Source organism: Pteropus medius, unplaced genomic scaffold (genome assembly GCF_902729225.1).
Source record: "Pteropus medius unplaced genomic scaffold, Ma_sr-lr_union100, whole genome shotgun sequence".
NCBI lineage: Eukaryota > Metazoa > Chordata > Mammalia > Chiroptera > Pteropodidae > Pteropus > Pteropus medius.
The window spans coordinates 5722839-5736691 of record NW_024347867.1 but is presented as its reverse complement, the minus strand read 5'-3'; the positions used below and the strand labels follow the sequence as shown (position 1 = coordinate 5736691).

The 13853-nt window shown below is 35.9% G+C and overlaps 1 long non-coding RNA gene across 1 annotated transcript; it reads left to right on the top strand.

Moving 5' to 3' along the window:
- Positions 1 to 5517: 5517 nt before the first annotated feature.
- On the top strand, positions 5518 to 10153 carry LOC120615805 (uncharacterized). The gene is made up of 2 exons (XR_005656366.1): positions 5518 to 7381; positions 7545 to 10153. It is a non-coding gene; the product is annotated as an uncharacterized LOC120615805 (long non-coding RNA).
- Positions 10154 to 13853: the final 3700 nt, after the last annotated feature.

Below are 13853 nucleotides of genomic sequence, written 5' to 3'. Positions count from 1 at the left end.
GACTCCTTTCTCGTCTAGTTTCTTCCTTAATTTGTTTCTGTACCACTCATTGCCATCTGACACCCTATATGTAAATTACTAATTTGTGTATTATATATGTATTATATATCTTTCTCTACTAAACTTTGATTTTTATTTTTATAAATCAGGAGGTAAGGGAGGACTTCCTGAAGTAATTCTTGAACCGAGGTATGGAAGAGGAAGGGTAGAAGCTAAATGGGCCAAAAGAAGAGAAGATTCTTCCAGGCAAAGGAAAATACATATGCAAAGGTTTTCCTCCTGAGGGAGGAAGTATGGTGAGAACAAGGGACTAATGAGGCCCTCATTTCCTAATATTGGATTTCTCCCTGTTGACTGAAATTATGGCCACCAGAGCTCTCAACTCAGTTCAATACAATGATGACCAGAAAGTAACTGTGTTAGTTTCTCTTGTCCCAAGTTCAAAAATTTCAGGGAAGGACTTTGATGAACCCTCTTGGGTAAGGGGAATGGGAAAGCAGGAAGGCTGGGGTGTTTAGTCTGAGGCTCCATGTTGGTTTGCCCTGATCCTATACAATGATAGAGTAGTTCCTCCTGCCTCCAGAGGTAGAAACAGCTTTCTGCTGTGGCTAGTCCTGGGATCCTATATTATTCCTTACTGCTTCTCCAAACCCTCCTTACTTTTCTGTAATCAATCCCTTCATGATACTCTGCTCAGTTATCTAATCCGAGTGTGCTATTTATTTCCCACTGGGACCTGGACTGATATAAGGACATAGGGAAGCAATTTATATACCAATTCTATAATGGTAGAAGGATTTTCAGGAGAAAATCTGACATTTCACCTGTGATGGAGACAGCAGCAGGCTGGGCACTCAGGAGATCAATAGACAGTTTTTTTTTTAAATGTGTGTGCATTGATTTTGCAGTTGTGAGTATGCACAGTGCTCATCGACTGAATGTAAAGAATAAATTATTGTTCTTTATTATTAACTTTGTATAACACCTAACAAGGGGCTTTGCATATTGAAAATTCAAGCATTGCTTGAAAGAATAAATAAAAGTCGATCTAAAAAATAAGCACAAACCAGCATATTAATATATTAACACTTTTGCTCTCAGTTTTATATTTTACTTATTGGATTGTTGTTTTGATTGGAATCTACTAATTGACATTAATTGTCAATTATTAAACCTGTCAATGAGGTACATTGAGTATTTGTTTACTTTGCTAATAGTTAATTGCTGTGATTTCAAACATCTTTTGGTTCTAACCCTAAACGAGTTACAGAAAAAAATATTAATTTGTTAATCATTAATATATAAGTGGTGACTTGTGTGTGTAAATACACAAATGAGATATTCATGTTGTCAAGTTACTGCTTATTTCTAATTTGGATCCTGTGTTTCCAGGGCCATTTCTAATCTGAGCAAAAGTATAGATGACAGAGCAGTGACAGTCCAATGACTCTGTTGGATAAACAAGGAAAGACATTCCAGTTGGAGAATCACTACCATCATCTTTATGTATTTATGCATTTACATAGTAAAGAATTCCATTTTAAGTCAAATTACTATAATTTTATTAGTGCACTATAGTTGTTTCAAAAGCTAATTTTGTGCCGTCTGTAGTCATTAGGTAAGAGGAAAATTAGAAAATATTTTTCATATGTTAGATTCGTATGGAAATTTAAATGCAGCTTTAGGCCTGAGCACTGGGCTCCTATAGAATTTTTTATATACTGTATAATAAAAGTCTGCAATCTGATACCTCACACATCTCCATTAACCTCTGACACTGAATTTGCTCTATTCTGATTTTTCATTGATACAAGTGTTCGGTGAGGAATTAAGGTGCTTTCCTTCATAAATGTTTTGTTTGATTTACAACATTTTGGGCTGTGATATTTCTGGTTAGAATATTTTACTGTTTAAATCTTTAAAGAAAAAAAAAAATTAGTTGAATTCCCAAAGGATAATGTGCATCAGTTCTATGTTAACCCCTTTGTTCATACTTATTATTTCAGCCTCCAAAATGTGTTTTCACTAACATAATAGCGTGATAAATGCAAAAAGTGTGTGCACGGTTTAAAACATTTGGAAATGCTTCTACATGTTGCTTTTATACTAGTTGGCTTACTTTTCCTATAACAGTATTTCTATTCCATATTTACTGTCCCACAGGTTTCTGAAAGGTAAGCATGAACTGTGTGGGAATTCTAGTTTTGGATTTAAAAGCTGGAGTTGCATGGCAGACAGTTTACTCTTGTCTAATTGAGTTCTCCAACTTTCTTCTTTCCGTGTACATGGACACCAGTTTTGCTTGTTTTCCTTTGAATTTTTTGTGTGCCTCCGTGACTTAACAGTACATAAAACTTCCAGTACAAAAAATATAAAACAACAGTACATAACAAAGAATCGCTTCCTTTTCTCAGGCACTTAGTTGTGAATTACCAAACTGTAGTACCATCACCAAGACCGTCTACATCCCTAAGACAGTTTACCCCTTTATGCTCTGTAGCTGCTCTTTCCGATATGGCAGCCAGGAGCCACGTGTGGCTGTCCAGCACTTGCAGTGGAGCTAGTCCAAATTGAGATGTGCTCTAAGTGTGCAAAATACACAGGATTTCCAAGACTTAGTATAAAAAGAGTGTAAATCATCTTTTTAATAATTTTTATATTGATTATATATTGAAATGGTAATATTTGGGACTTATTGATTTAAATAAAGTATTTTATTAAGCAGTTAAAATGTATTATTAAGAAATTTTATTTTTCTCTTGTTAAAATGAGGCTGTTAGAAAATTCTTTGTAAAGTGTGGCTACCAGAAAATGTGGTTCACATTCGTGACTTGCGTTATATTTGGATTAGACGGCACCATTCAACATCAATCTTTCTTAAACCTGGTTACCCATCAGAAACATCTTGGAAACCTTATAAGTTTTCTAACCCCCCCACCCCCAATCCCCACCTGCAGTTTTCTGGGTCCTACTCCAGACCTACTAAATCCAAATATGTGGGTCTTAGGAATCTGTACTTTTAGAAAGCTTTCCTGGTAATATTGAGGCTGCTGGTGAGAAGAGCAACATTTGACAACTTCTACTCTGTGCCCCTCTTTTGCTACTTCCTGACGCTTTTCGGTCCTGGATCTCATGTACTGTAAGAGGTGCTCTTTATGTGACAAAATATGGTTGAGTGTAAATCACACACAAAAAACAAGTCCCTACCTGCTTGCTTAAGTAGATCCCTTCCCTTAAGCTATTTAAATTTGGAACTGTCCAAGAAGGTGCTTAAGGAGCAAGCATATTTGCATAATGCTATAGAAACGCTTTTATGTGATTGAGCCGGGACCAGCAATAATCATTTACTTTTTTCTTAGGACTTTTAAATTATTTTTTAGAGCCGTTTTAGGTTCACCGCATAATGGAGAGGAAGGTACAGAGCTTCCCATAAACCTCTGCCCCCTACACATGTATAGCATCTCCCACTATTAACATCCCCACCAGAGGGCACATTTGTTACAATTGATGAACCTACAATGACACATCATCATCACCCAAAGTCCATAGTTTACATGAGGGTTTATTCTAGGTGTTGTACTGTTTACTTTTTAAAACACCATTGTTGGGGAGGGAGCGATATATTTATGTATCAAACATTTTATTTTAACTTAAAAAATATGTACAGACATTACATTATCAGTTTTTTGATGTAAGGCCAGAGTGTTTTCAAAACATACTGGTCTGCTGAGTAGAGCTCTCTAGTATCTTTCTTCCATAAGCAACATCCAAAACACCTCCTTTATTTTCAATTTCCACTTCCATATACTTATGAGGCAATCTATGTACAGTGTGTTCTAGATTATTTTGATTTTTCTCTAGTTTTTCACTTAATTTGGCAGAAATCATTTTTCTAGTTATCTTTCCAAAGCTTTTAACTTAGTTTCCACAAGGAAAACAACTTTGTTTTTGCTCTAATGTTTCATAAGTTTCAAATTTATTAAATTACAAAATTTCAATAACAATTATATCTATCAAAATCAGGTTTTGGAATAAATTTATTTGACTTTCGTTAAGCATAAAACTCAGCTGTATTGTACGGGTCTTCTCAGGTGTAGTCTGCTGTGGAGTATTAGAATGCCATGGGTGTCAGACTCTGCTTAACAGAAGGAATGGATAGGATGGTGAACTAATCTGGCAAGTCAGTTAATTGAAGTTCATTAAGAGAAACTCTACTATGAAAAATAATATAATCATAGTAATAGTAACTCATTTATTTATCACTGTGTGCCAGACAGACACTATATATACTATGTCACATTTGGCTCACAAACATCCTTTGAGGCATGATTTATAATTAGCTTCATTTTACACATGAAGCACTGAGTCTTGCAGAGATTAAGTCACTTAAGGTCATACAACATTTAAGTTTGCAGTTAGAATTCAAACCCAGGTTATTTTGATCTCAGAATCTGAGACTAACTTTTAGCATTGAAAGCCTAACCTTGATAAGAAGTTTCATGCTGTCTCTTGCTGGAGACCTCACTTGGCCTGATGTTGATCTATGGGACTGGGTCAAGGGCAGAGACACTGCAAAGTGAGCCATCACCGTAACAAATAACTTGCATGTGTGTCCTAGATCAGAGGACAACTCTATAAACCTTTTTAGAATATGATGAAGCATCATGTAATTAATATATCTAATGTCTTAAACCAAATGAATAGTTTGGGTGTTTTGAAGCAAGCTTTGCTGAGAATATTACTTGAGCTAGATCCCAGGATTCAGGGAGATAAATTCTTATTCTCATTTCTGGACACTCTATCCTGGAATCCTGAAACCAGGTATTTATCATGCTGTCTCTTTTGTGGTGTTTTTCCTTGGTGTGATAAATGTGGCTTCCTGGAAAGACTGCTTTACACCAGCCTTGAGGCAGAGTCCTTTTAGCTCAAAGAAAAATAAACTGGCTTCAGAAAAAATAAAAAATCACTGTCAATCTTTTAATCCTTTCTTTTCCATCTTCTTTTTCCTGACTGCATTACCATGCATAGTTCAGTCTTCAGGGATCCATTGTTCATTTCTGGAAGAGCATCAGGTGACTCGGATATGCACTTTTGAGTGCTTTTTATACGTTTTGTCACACCCATATTTGTATGTGATAATTAATCACCCACAGATCAATCACCTAAAATACTGCCCTAGGCTATCTTTGTCCCCACCACAGTTATCCTCCCACAGGAAAGCGAGGTGATACTAGGTTATACTTTGCTAAAGTATCATTTGGTGGTAAAATATTTTACCAAGAAGATTTTTAGTGAGCTATGAACCACTTAGAGCAATTTGCACCTATTTTCTTGTCTTTGCAAGTGAATAATGGCATTTACTTTCTTTGAAGTATAATTAAGTCCAAAGAAGTCAATCTATTTATTTGGTGGTTCTAGATTTTTCTGAAACTTTATTTGAAACTGCCACATTAGAAACATTTTTTTTTTCTAATAATAATTTTGGTCTCAATGTGTTTTAAAATCAAGCTGTGTAGCTTCTCTTTTGCAGTAGTAAAAGCAATCAAAATTATCCTGTGAAAGGTTTCAGTTGATAAACACTTGCTGCCAGGGAAGAGAGCAACTGTTAGAGCCTTGAACTCAGTTGGACATAGATTGGCTGTGTCCTGTCATTTGAAATTAAGGATTTCTGGCTGCTAGAAAATAAGCAGCTGCCACAAGTAAGTCCAAAGGGAACAAGAACACTGAAATTACTCTTCTGTCAGGCCTGTTTCTGAATGTCTGTGAGACAATATTAAGCTGAATTTCATTTAATGTAAAAAAAAATTAGCTTCATGGTTAAATCAGCTTCATGGTGAGAAGAAATTCTATCTTCTTTCCCTAGAAGATCTGCATTTCTGGATTGGAAACAATTTGAATATCAAGAGTGGATGGAAAGCATGGACATGTCTTTATAGATGGACAAACTCAAATAATTTTCAGAGAGCACTGGAATTTTGCTAATGACACACATGTCTCTTGTAAAATAAATATTGCTGATGTAGTAGACCAAGTGGTTCTCATACTGGTTTCCAGACAAGCGACATCAGCATAACCTTCATCTTAAAAAGGCAAATTCTCAAGCACCGCCCATGTTTTCTAAATCAGAAACTGTGGGGGTGGGGTCCAGCATTCCAAGCTCAATCCCTGCACTAGATCTGTATACTAATGTTTGAGAACCACCGCCGAACACAGTTATTTTAGCTGGAAGAAAATTTTGGCATCACCTCTCCAAATGCATAAAGATTTGAGGCTCAGAGAAGTCGTGTGGTTCCTCTAACGTGTTGTTTTAACTTGCAAGGAACAAAGTCAAACAATAACCATTTAGTTAATAGAAATTTTTTGTAGAGAATTGTAGGGCATCACTGATTTCAAGTCTTAGATTATCATAATGTGGACTCACGCATCCCTCTTTCACTGTTTCTGTTATTTCTAATACCTCTGATTAATGGAGGATCTGGTATAAATTGTAGCGTTTTCCTATTAGGCAGAGCCCTATTGCCAGACCATCTCATTTATTCATTCATTTTCATTCATTTTACAACTATCTGTTGAGATTTTGTGTCTTTCATTATTCTAGACTTTGGAGACACACTGAAGAAGATAGATAAAATATTTAAGCTCCACAGCTCTTAAATTCTAGTTAGATGGATGGATAGGAAATGGACAAAGTAAATATTTACAGGTTCGCAATCTTATCTGTGATTCTGAAATTCAAAAAGGCATTCAAACTGAAAGGTATTTCCTAACTCAGTTGGCAGAAAAACCTGACCTGACTTGAACTTCTCTGACAGCAAAATATGACCTGGAGAAAGGTGAAGTTATTTGTAATCTTTGTTTATTCCTCTTTGTATGATTTTCTATGCACTACACATTGTAGAAGTACTAATGTTTGAGTATAGAAAGCTGTCACAGACCCTTATGAGAGAATGCCATAAGCCTTGATAAAAATTCTAAAAAAACCCCAGAATTCTGAAACATAACTGGTCCCCAGGGTTCCAGATAAGGGTTTCAGACTTCTAATAAGGGGTGCTAAGTGCTGTGAAGATTATTTTTTTTATTTGAAAGATCATTTACTTACTTTATATATATACACATAATAAAAGATGTTGATGAATTATTAATAGTCATTATCTCAAGGAAGTATACATGCAGAATTATGAACTTAAAATAGAAATTTAATCCTGTTAGTTTGCAAGCTCTTTCTACAAGAAGCACATGAACAGATCATGCTTTTTTGGCCTCACAGTGTTGCCCATGCAGATTCCTAAGATGTCTACAACATGGTAACACATCGCCATCAAAGGAAGGTGATCTAAGCTTCCAGGTTGCTTTGAACCTCCATCTTATGAAGAAAATTGAGGTAAGAGAATAGAGAAAAATGGGAAATGATATATAATGTTATATATAACACACATCCATCATCTATCTATTATCTATCTATCTATCTATCTATCTATCTATCTATCTATCTATCTATCATGTTATATATACTAAACATTAATGATTGTTATGGTTTTCAGCAGGCATTCAACTCTAGGAGCAGTCACTGACCTGTGGAGATGAGGAAATATAATCACCAGTAGAAGATAGAGGGGCTTTTGCAAAGAAGTCATTCAAAAAGAACTTAATTAAAAAACTTCTAATCCATTCCCACCAACTAATTCCTTAAACACATAGAAAATATTATTAAAATTATGGCTTGATGTAGTAGGACATTAGTGCTCCTAAAGCATATAAAGTCCAAGGAGATGGATTTAAATTAAGCCTTTCTGTAATGAGGACATAAATAATTGTTTAGATAAATGATGACTAAGTGGATTAATTAATGACATGGAGAAGAGAGTATGAGGAGCAAGAGAACCTGAATTATCCCTGTGTGTGTGTGTTTCAATGAAGCAAATTTATGGCCTTTTCTTACATGCAGGAATGTCATCTGCTGGATTTCAGCTTTTAAGTGATTTTTGGATTTTTTATTTTTAAAATTTTAAAATGCAAATTTATATTTGGGAAAGGATCATGCATTGAGATCCACAAAATTACAATATCGGGTGAAAAGTTAAGAATCTCTTCATCATCCCTCTTGGCACATGATCACACAGTCTCTGCTTGGATGTTTAAAGTAATACTCAGCCACCTCTATTTCTTTTTACCATTCCATATTTGCTTTACATAGAGCAAAATGTTGTATGAGCAAAACCGCCTTGTTGTGTTTCTGAAGTTACAGAGACCAGTCTATTTTTCCAGTCTTTGACATATACTATTACATTCTACCCTTATCTTTTCCTTCTCAAGGTGTCACTAAAACTAGTTTTTGCAACTTTTTTTTATAGTTCAGGGTTTCTAAACCAATTGGTAGTAACCAATTAGTAGATACTCTTATATTGTCCATTAAAAAATTTAACACCCAGATACAGTCACAATAATCTAGGAGTGTTCTGATCAATATAGAATACAATGACACTAAAAGTTTTCTAAATCCAGAACCTTATTGTTACTTTGCAATCCTGTCATATTTCTTTCTTTATTTTTTTACTCAGAGCTGTCGTCTTTGGCACTTTTCTGGCACCTCAATTGAGCTAGTCTGGGTCTTAGATTATTTTCATCCTATGCTACAGATTCATGGTTGTGTGTGTAAGCGATATGCAGAAACCAGCCTATTTGCTAGGTCGATGTGAAGGCTACACAAAGAAATAGTTCGAGTCAACTGGAAAAATTCTGATTACATTAATTGAAATTTTAAAAGCAGAATTTTTCATTCTGCTTTAAATTTTGGTAACCTAATTGTTAACCTTATTGTTAATAATACTCCCATCACTTTGTGCCCTACATTTATTGATTTTTAGAAAATGTCAGTTAAGATTCATGTTCAAGATACTGAACCCTGAACTAACAAGTAATAGCTTCAAGTAGTGTTGATGTATATAAAGTTTTCCAAAAAAGAAAAATACAAATCTTGGTATTTGTTTTCTAGAATTGATCATAAAGATGTTAGAGATTCCTTTTCTTTGAAACTTATGTGGTTAGAAGAATGAGTTACAGTGTTGATTACAGGTCTTCATTGCAGACCTTCGGCTTATGAGGTTAGGAGAGTGATTTATAATGTTGACTATAGGTCAGATTGTCTTTGAGAAAGCTGTGCTTTCAACACCACAGGATTAAAAGGAAAAACACTATATTAAAAACAACCCTTCCTCCCAGCTCTATTCTCAACTCCCCACTCTCCCCAATATCCTGCTTTATAAACCAGTGTAAAATTGATGCTGGTGACTGATGGTCTTTGCCTCCATATGTCGACTTCCTTCCCTACTGTTTTACTTTTTCCCCCACCTCTCTATCTATGCTCATTACTTTTATTCACTCTGGTTCTATCAAGATTATTAAATTGGTTGGGTCTTGCTTTGTGGTCTCTTTTGAAGGAAATTCATAACTGCAGCCAAAGACAATGGAGGAAATTTCACAGTTTTAGCACCATATTGCTAAGGGAGTTACATTGTCATGAAAAATTGATTGGTTACCAGATTTCTAAGACTTCACTCATGGATGTAACTCTTATGAAATATCAATAAAGGCAAGAATCCAAGAAAGCCATACTAAACTCTTCAGAGGGAGTCATATTTTCAAGATAGTTAACTTTTAAATGTATCGTGTATGATCCTTTAAAATGTTGTAACTGATTTCCTGATTATACAGAATAGAGTGGCCAAAAACATAAGTAAAAATATAGCAAATAGTAGTTTTGAAAAACTGCCAAATAAGTATCCACACTGGATGTGGCAATATGTATACTGCATATTTTTTCATAAATTAATTTGGCATTTATTTTAGATTTAAGTGGTCTTTTTATCTTTTATTCTGTCCTCTTCACTTTGAAGTTTTCAAATTGACAAAAACCTTCTTAATTGTACCTCTATGTTACATGATAACTTAGAAAGTAGAAATTGTAATTCATCTGATATCTTAATAGAACCAAGTTACCAACATAAATGTGTGATATTATTTTCCATAAAGATGAGTCTTTTGGGAAAGACCTATTGACAATGATAAACTGCCCAGATTTTACTCTTATAGTGGGTAATAAAATCAGAAAGACTGTGGAATCTAGTCCTTAATAAATGTAATATATTTCTTTGGAGGAGTCTAATTGTTGACAAATTATAAGAGTCTTCAAATGTGCCCCACTGCACATACAGACCGTAGTTCCACTGAACTTGCCTTATGACCTTGTAAAACTCAAAGAGCAAAAGTCGAGTGGTTAATCAATGTCAGTGACACTCTAGCTGGATGAAATTTGAGTCGTCTCAAATGTATATATGTTTTTCATTAAAATAATTTGCTTTTTAGAAGGCTTATCTATATTAAATGTACACATGAAATAGAATTGTCCTCTGAAAAGAGATAATCAAATATTGATGTGTAAGCCAGGGGAAAAAAAATGAAGTGTGGACTCTGGGTGGTAGAAGACATTACAGAAAAGGCCAGTTATCAGAGAGCTGAAGTAGCATTTGGGATTATTGTCAAACATCCATCTAATAGGTTTTATGCTTTCTCTGGTTTCCCTGGATTATAAAGTTTTGATTTAAATCAGGGACAGAAAATCTGTGGCAATTCAAATGTAGGCTAAATTTCAATTAATCTTTGCTCCACTTATGAGAAACTAACTGATAAAAAAAAATTGACTAGCATTATAATGGAAATGTGTACTTTAAAATCAGATTAAAAAGCTTGTAGCTAAGTGAATCTTTCCAGTTAGTCACTGTGATACCTACAAGTCTTCTCTAGTCTTTTCATCCAATTAAAATTATTCACTTAGAACTCTACACTGTCTCTCTTCCTAATTCTAAAAGCAACACAATTCATTCTTAAAAACAAAAGCAAACAAATCTTTTATAATTTTGATATTTGCTTGTGCCTGTTTATTGTACTAATTTCAATTATTCCTAACATTCAAATTCTCTATTTAGATCGGCTGTGCTACTTTCTGTTACAGGCTTAGACCTCAGCTTTGGGTGGCACAGACATCAAAGCTTGGTGGGAGCAAATGGCGAGGACTCGGGTGGGCACCTGGTAGTGGATGAGGGAGGTTCAGAAGTGGGCTAACTGTGAGTTAATAGGCTCTCAGGGCAAGGTGGATCCTTTAACTTTCATTTCCCCAAACCTCTCCTCTCCCTAATTGTTTCTTCACCCTGGGAAAGAGCCAGCTATGAGACCAAGTTCAAACAGGGGCCAAGACAATGTAGTTCAGGTCCTGTCCGGGCATGGAAAACAATGGAAAAATCACACAGGACTGGGATGGGAGCTGTCCAGGGTTATGGTGAGAAGGAGTATCAGAGTATCAAGGCGGAGCGGCGTTCTTCAAGCATTTCTTTAAGAGACTGAGGGAAAAAAGAGAACAGGGCCTAATCCCAGGGATTTCAACTTGGATAACAAAGTGGGAACCATGGCGTGTTTGGACGGAAAGGGAAGGAATGTGGCTTCCCTGGGTAGTTGGAAGAGTATACAGTAACTTCAAACATTATAAAAACTCCTGATTCTTGTCCACGGTTAGTACTTCTCTGTGCATGTCTCACTGCAACCCCAGAAGTCTACCAGAATATTATTCTGGATGTTGAATTCTGGAATTTTTCCTTGAGATGGATGCCAAGATGCTGATTTTTATTAAAAGTATTACAGTAAATAAATGTTATCAGATTTTCCTACAAATATCTAAATACTTTTTAAGATAGCAAGAGGCCACTAAGGGAATGTTTTTGGACTCATTACAAGTTAACTTACACCTACCAAGTATTATGGTCCCTGAGCAGTACTGGATTGAGTACTGTGGGCTGAGAGTGGATCATCCAATTGCAAATCAATGCAAAATACAATCAATGTCAAAATGAGATTGGTTCAAAAGATGAGTGTTAATGGAAGTTCAGGAAAGAGAAAGAACTACATGGACTTGAGTGATCAAGGGACCTGGATGGAAGAGGTGTCGCTAAGATATTATTAGGTATTATTAGGTATTTAGAGAGAAGAACATGGGTGTTTTTATGTTCCCTGATGGAGGGGAAGTTATGTTAAGGGAAATGGTAAAGAACTTTGGTTAAAACAGGTAATAATTATATAGGGCTTTGAAAGTCAGTCTGAGAAGTATATATTTTATACTGAGAGTAATGGTAAAGTATTGATTTATGGATTGATTTTTACAGTATCGCATCTTGATGAAAAGACAGTTTTAGGAGGATTATCTGTCTAACAGAAATGCAGTTTGGTTTGGAGAATAGGAAAACTAGAGTTAAGGAAGACGATGAGGAGAATCCAGATGAGGCTAACCAAGGCCAAGGGAAGGTGAGAAGAATAGGAGGATCAGGTGAGGTTGTGCTCCCTTTGTTTTGCAGCAGAGTTATGAAATGTTAAGACCTGCCCACAGTTAAGAATGATCACAGCTGTGAGAAGTGACAATCACAATGCTTCAACCCAAGAGAAGAAACCAACTTTATACTTTTGGAGAAAGAGATCATGTGTCTTGATTTTTTGCAGTGGATCCACATGACCCAACAAGTTTCAATACTGAGGCTGTGGGCTCTGCCTGGCTGCACTAACAGGCATTCTAGAAAGATTTTTTCTAAGAAATTAACTCTCTGCAATATTGAGGCCTGCCACCTCTCTGTTGATTCTAATGTTCCTGACATAGTTTTACTTGCCAAGATGATGCATGTCAGTTTCATTTCCATCACTTGGATGAAAAGCCTGGAGCAGGTAAGCCAGTTCTATGACTGGTGCTTTCTAGGTGAATAGATTTCAGTGGCCTCAGGTGGTTGCCACATCTTAATTCCTGCAACCTCTCTAACTCCTTGTCTTTGAAATTCTTAAAAAGCAAACCTCAGAACCCCAGGAGATAGTCCAAGAAATCAATCAGCCTATTCGTCCACTCTTCTTGATCCTAAACTGAATGTGCATGATTTCGTTCATTCTCCAAATGTTTACTGACAGACTATTTTGTATCACATTTGTCTGACGTAGATCACAGTATAGTGAAGAAGTCAAATAACTAGATTAGCACTTGAATAGGGGCAGCTGATTATAGTTAGTACATAAAGTACATACGAGAGATTGATAACCAGAGTCTACTTTGATCTCCCATGGCCTCTATCCTGATTGGTCATTATGCCTATTTTGATTGATTGGTGGCTATTGCTATATAGGCTGTTTATTACTTTTTATATCATCCCAGAATCTAAGTCACTGGTCCTGAAACAGTTTTTTACTTTAGAATAAAGGGAATGCTTGTTAAAAAGGCAATTTCTTGGGCCCCAGACCAGAGAATTTGGTTCCGTCAAAATGAAGTGGGCTCAGAAATAGTTTAAATAAGTCTGTGCCCTGAGAAATCTCTCATTTAGAGGGTCAGGGAAGATCGTGTGGAAGAAGTTAACATTCAAATTCAGACCTAAAATTGTAGTGCCTTTAGATGGGGAGTGGGGAGAGCAGGATGGAGTAAGAGATTATTCTCCTCAGAGTGAACAATGTGGACAAGCACAGAAGTTAAGAGAGAGGAGTTCATAATGGCTCAAGTGCTGAGGGCAAGTTTAGATGGAAGGCAATAAGCACTGGCAAAGGCTCTGATCATAAAGGCATTGTAAGCCACAGTTTTTTATTTTATCTTCAGGACAATGAATGGGAAGTCACTTAAAATATTTTAAGGATTGGTGACGGGACTGTATTTACACACTAGGAGAGCTCTGGTTTTGTGTAAAGGGCAGGCAAGTCAGAAGTAGGAGACTGGCTTCTAGGTTCTGTGGTGAGAACTGTTAGCTTGATGGCATGTCAGCTCTCCTCACCCTTGCATTTGGCAC